The sequence below is a fragment of the Triticum aestivum genome, chromosome 6D (assembly GCF_018294505.1).
Source record: "Triticum aestivum cultivar Chinese Spring chromosome 6D, IWGSC CS RefSeq v2.1, whole genome shotgun sequence".
NCBI lineage: Eukaryota > Viridiplantae > Streptophyta > Magnoliopsida > Poales > Poaceae > Triticum > Triticum aestivum.
In genome coordinates, this window is record NC_057811.1 from 24,751,763 (window position 1) to 24,757,707 (window position 5,945).

General features: G+C 43.5%; 1 long non-coding RNA gene across 7 annotated transcripts; it reads left to right on the forward strand.

The window, feature by feature from the left end:
- The first annotated feature begins 29 nt into the window (after positions 1 to 29).
- Positions 30 to 3,008, forward strand: LOC123140863 (uncharacterized). 7 transcript variants are annotated; one of them, XR_006470084.1, is made up of 6 exons: positions 31 to 235; positions 1,330 to 1,467; positions 1,670 to 1,862; positions 1,951 to 2,014; positions 2,124 to 2,415; positions 2,857 to 3,008. It is a non-coding gene; the product is annotated as an uncharacterized lncRNA (long non-coding RNA). The 7 variants fall into 7 exon arrangements; XR_006470086.1 differs by having other exon boundaries at positions 32 to 235; positions 1,330 to 1,423; XR_006470083.1 differs by lacking the exon at positions 2,857 to 3,008 and adding an exon at positions 2,736 to 2,841 and having other exon boundaries at positions 36 to 1,467.
- The last annotated feature ends 2,937 nt before the right edge of the window (positions 3,009 to 5,945 follow it).

The window sequence follows — 5,945 nt, forward strand, 5'->3', positions numbered from 1 at the left end:
GCCGACGACATATGTGGCTTCTCCTATGCCTGATGGTGCTGTCATTGCAGCGGCGGCAGCGGATCTGAGTCCCACCCGTCGGGATCGAACGACAGATGGCGTGAGGCAGCTGGATGCGAGTCCCACTCCCAACCTGAGGGCTCGACCTTCTCGATTCCTGGCTGCGGCTGGTGCGGAACTCCGAAGTGACGGTGAACTCGCCGGCCTCGCACTGCCCCCACACAAGTGCCATCAGGTCTGCAAGCTCTGGTCGCTTGTCTTGATATCAGCCATGTAATCATATCTCACTTCATTGTGCAATCTTGTTTCTGATTCTTGGAGCTTGGACATCTGAAATTCTTTGTTTCGAAGCATATTTTTTCAGATTGTTTCATCTTAGTTTATTGACAACAAAGTTGTTAACCTTTCTTAATCTTTGGATGGACCAACTAATCCACAAGCTTTTAGGTCAGAATTTTCACGAGTACTCACTTAGGCTATAGTTTTTCCTTTTCTTTTCTTTAACTCCCAGAAAAACAACAGCGTGCATTGCATCATATTAACCACTTGATATTACAGTGATCAATATGTAGGAATTTCAACGCAAGAAAGAACTAATAAGGTTGCTGAAAGGGTTAGGATTTGAACTTAAGGTTTTTTTCTTGCTTAGCAGTTCAGTCTATTGAATTAAATAGTTGCATATCTCTTCTATTATAATTGGATTTTTGCAAAGATCTTTTCAGACGAAGAGATCACGGGCTTATTGGCTTAAGCAAATGATCAAATCCTTGGGCACTGATAAAAATTACTGATGTGTGTGTGTATGTGTGTGGTGGCAGCTGGCATGTGAGTTTGCACTGACACATCTAAATATATTTTCTTAACAATTAGTGATCAGGGCAATACTGTTTTCTTAACAACTCGTTTGTTGTGCATGCACACTAAATATGTTTGACACAACTGATGTTAAATTGTTAGAGTATTCACGCTTCCGTTGCGACGCACGGATGATTGCCAGATGAATGTGATACAGTATGTTTTTCCCTTGGGGATCTGTAACATTTTGTACTATATTTATTTTAATTGATTTACCGTAGAACATTTTGTTCTACGGTGTTGGGTAAAAAAAAATGTGATACAGTATATTTCAAATTTTTGTGCAGTTGCATCAGCTACGACTTGTAAGGTATAAACTTTGGGACTGTATATAGAGAAAAAAAAAGTGGTTTTCCTGCACTACACACTTAAATCATTATATTGCTAATGCAAGTGAACAATCAGCATTTCTTATAGAGCCATGCTAATGTTTCTCTTTGTTTAATTGCGTACTCCTTTTGTTTACTTCTTCAGAAAGCACTTCGCTCTGTTGCACACAAGCAATAACTATTTCTGCACCAATCTGTCCGAAGATATAAAGTTTGAACCAGCCCTTAGCTTGCATTTGGTCAGTTCATCTTTCAGGAGAATATGCATCTTACTTAGTTCGAGGTGAAATTTTGTTTGTCGCATCAGGAATAAAAAAAATATGGTGCCTCCGTATCTTTATATAAAGTCCTTACTATATATGTTGCTCCCTTCCATTGAATTGGATGTAACATTGTGTACACTTAATGTCGAGACTAATGCCTATCGCCAATTTCAGTATAGTCGAAACATATTGATGGCACTGAAAATGATTCTGCTTTTGCAGGTCTGACCTGACTCTTCTTTGTACGTATGTAATTGGTTTATTTCTTGATAGGTTGGTACTCTCTGAATTTCTTGATGACCGTTCCCGTTGCTGCACCGCATTGTGGCCGAGTCCTCTTCTTGGTCATGCCAGTGACATGAGCAGGATGGTGTATACCGGCTTCCCAGACATGTGTCTGTCGAGGCCGCACCGGGTATAGCTACTCTCCCTCTTTAACCAACAGCAAGGACATTCTGTTTATGATGCGTATATGAAATCAATCAATGTTGCAACTCACACAGGTTTGTGGAGGTGATGGCACGAGTATTTACCAGGATGCTTGGAGATGCGTTGGCATATGTCCAGGTAATGAAATTGTTGGGAGTGATTGCTCAACACATATCTGGCTAGACTAAATAATTCAGATGGATTGAAATTTTTTGTCGGTAACGAGTTACACACATCTGTAATGCAGAACAACCTGGTCCACGCATGGGGTCTGACTTGAATATTTCAGGAGATGACTAGATGTAAATTTGACTTTCAGATAATACATCTGTCAATTGCGCAGAATCATATAGAGCAGATGGGCATCGTTGACACGTAGTGCATGACACATTGCGTGATTAACATGCTCTTAGGCCAGCTAAGTAACATAAGACAACTTTTGTATGAAGATCGGTTGTTCGGTTTCACTCTGACAGTTCAGAAGCTTTTGTTTGGCGTTTCTCTCAGCCGGATAATAGAGAAAAAGAGACTTACGCAGGGTATGTTTTCTCTCTCTAACAATAATTAAATTTTGTACTAAGAAAACTCGTTAGATGTTCTTACTGCTTGATCTCACATCATATTTACGTGCTAAGAAATGAGTTGTAACTGAAACAATAATGTTAATTTATGTAATTATATATTGTGTTGGATATTAGTTTTTTATAAAATTAATTCCGTGTTCAATTGGTTTTTCTGTTTGTGTGTCAAGAATTTTTTTACAATCTGTAGCATGAGTGATTTTTTTGACATACATAAATATATATATATTTTTGTATACGTGGAATATATTACAAGATCCATCATAAAACTGAAACAGCATCAAGGCTCTTTGAAGTCATAATATCCAGCTTCACCTTCAAATGTCGACGTTCTACCATGATTGTGCAATATATTTCAAGGCCCATGATAAAACTAAAAGAGCGTCAAGGGTTTTACAGGTCATGGTTGCCGGGTTTTGCTGGCGTTGTGGTCCATGCATACCAATTCTTTGAATCAGTGCCACCGTGCAGTGATGTAAGAAAAAGGTGTGTCGTTTGTCGACTGTGGGCAATGGAGTGATGTAGATGTACTCACTAGTAGGAAAAGGGGCTTTTACCCCGGTTCATAAGGGCCTTTAGTCCCGGTTCTGGAACCGGGACTAAAGGCCGTCCACGTGGCCGGTGCGGGCAGCCCAGGCAGGAGGGCCTTTGGTCCCGGTTGGTGCCACTAACCGGGACCAATAGGCATCCACGCGTCAGCATCTGGCAGGAGCTGAGGTTTTTGTTTTTTTTGAAAGAGGGTGGTTTTGGGGTTTTGGGGGGTTAATTTAGGTGTTTCATATATTGTGTTAGCTAGCTAATTAATAGAGAGAAGTGTCCTCTCTTATCTTCGTGCTTGGTCGACGCTACGTACTATATACGTATGGAGAGGAGTAGACACGCTAGCTAGTAATCAAATGAAGGAAACAGAAGATCGTCATGAACATATGCATACAGAGAGAAGTGATATCGACCACCTCTCCTTCTCCGAGATATTGGTCGAACAACAAGTTCTCGTATATCTATCCGACACTACCGGCTACATATATACAATAATTATCTCTTACAATACAATCTCCTAATTATATTGTAGGAACACAGGGTCCACATAGTATTCTCCGTTTTCAGCGATCACGTGGTCAAGGAAGAATGCCGCCAATTCCTCTTGAATTCCTCGCATACAATCTTCTGCTAGGAGTTGATCCCGCTTCCGAAAAATCTAATTTGAAGAAGGGGGTCAATACATATATATATGAATAAATGAAACTCAACACAAATGATGGTAATAAAATAAAATTGTGAATATTATTGCTTACGCACTTCATATTGTTCTTCAGTGTAGCCCCGCTCACAGGTATGGTAGCGGATGGACTCGCAAACGTAGTGTCCACAGTAATTATTCCCGGGTTGCTGCCACAACCACTTTACAAGAAATAGAGGTCAATCAAACTGATAAGCAAGCATGCTAAATGGTATTGATCAAACTAGCGCTTGAATCACTAGGAGATGCGCGGAACATGCTACTATAGTACTTACTTTCGGGTGTCTAAATTGCAGCTGGTTCGTCCCGGGGCTTTTGAGGTGAATTTTCTCCAAACCCTGCCAGACAAAGAAAACAATTACTTGATATCAGGAAATGAACAAAGTTGCTGATATGGTGGATAATGATCGATTTAACTTACTTCTGGAGCATTTGAGTCATGTTTGCATAGTCCTGGGGATCTTTTCGTCTCGAGTCTAAGACGGTTACTACTCCCGGCTCAAGCTTAATCTCTAGGAGAATATAGTGGAAGCTGCGCATGCATGCATAAGTCATCAATTACATTACCATAACCTGGACTAATAAGGGAAACCGAATATGCAGAAGACAGTAACACTCACTTGAAGTTGTAAGGAAAGAGTATTATATCTTTGTTTTGATTTAATACCAACGATTGTAGCAAGTTGGACTCGGCTTCTTTGGGATGTTTTTCAACCGTATATGCATCTATGAGATTTGTGTTAATGAACCCAATATCACCGATTTGTCTTTTCTTCAATTCGGCGATCTTCAATCTGCATAATATAGTGAGGATAAGTATAAATACATGCAATGAAAGAGCTGACCTATATAGAGAGACTTAGTGACAGAAGTAGTACTACTTACAGACAGTAGCAAGTGATCGTTGTTTTATCGAGGGACTTTTGATTGTAAAACTGGAAGAAATTCTCAAATGGAACATTCAGCAGTTCAATTCCAACGAGGTCATGCTCCGGTTTAACTCCCAGCGTCAAAGTACTCATCCCATCAGACTCTCTGCAGGTTTTCATGTACCAATCATGTAGTCTTCGCATCATCGTGCTTAGAGATCTGACATCTTTGACGAGAGGCTTCCCGTAATGGTATTTGTGGTCGTCCACCTCCATGATTTCATAATGTACATCGTCGGGCAGGTAATCTCCAAGATTGCTATAACCGGGCACCATACCCGGATCATTAGCGACGATGTCTTTTGACACCTTGAGCGGGGGGCACGATTGGTTCGCTTGTTCGCCGAGCTGGGCAATTTTTTTCCCAGCTCGTCGTTCTTTCATCCTTTTATCACTGACAGTACTTCCCGACCGCTCCGCTTTGGCATATGCCTTTCCAAGAACGCGCTCATAGTTGCCTCTCGGCGGAGACTTTGGTGGTTTTGTCAGGGCAGCCAGAGTGCGCTTTGCTTTCACCGGATCTACCTTCTCCCCCGGAGGTGGATGTTTCTTTGCTTTGACCCCTTCAAAGAAGTTCTTCACTTCGGCTCGCACGATCTTCGCGTTCAATTCCTCGGTCCTCTCATATGGTAACTTCTCTGGAGTCTTCAGAGAAGGACCGAATCTGTATTGCCTCCCGCCTCTGGCAGCTGTACTGCTAGACGCCGGCAGAGCAGACGGAGCGGCTGCGGCTGTCTTCTTTCCTTGCTTACGAGGCGGAGGAGAAGGACTACGACGCGCCGGAGCAGCCGCAGCGGCGGCGGGTCTCTTCCGCCCTTGCTGACGAGGCGGAGAAGGAGGAGGCTGGCTGCTCTGGCGCGCCGGCGCTGGCGGAGAAGGAGGCGGAGTGCCGCCACGCACCGGAGAAGGAGGCTGAGTGCCCTGATCACTCGCCGGAGGAGGAGGCGGAATGCCCTTACTCGCCGGAGCCGTCCAGTTCGGAAGCTTGATGAGCTCCTTCCGCCATAGGCATGGAGTCTTCAGAGCTAAACCCAGCCGAGTCTCCCCTTCACCGGTAGGGTGGTCAAGCTGGAGGTCCTCAAATCCCTCAGTTATTTCATCCACCATCACCCTAGCATATCCTTCTGGAATCGGCTGGCAGTGGTAGGTTGCGCCGGGTTCAGTAGGTAAAACAGAGCCAACAGCCGCCTTGACTTTCAAGTTCTGCCATTCCGCCATAAGGTGGCAATGTTGAGACTCCGTGATAGCATCCACGGGGTAGCTAGCAGGAGCCGCATGCTCCAGCTGAGGCAGCTCGGTGGAAGCCACGCTGCTTCTAC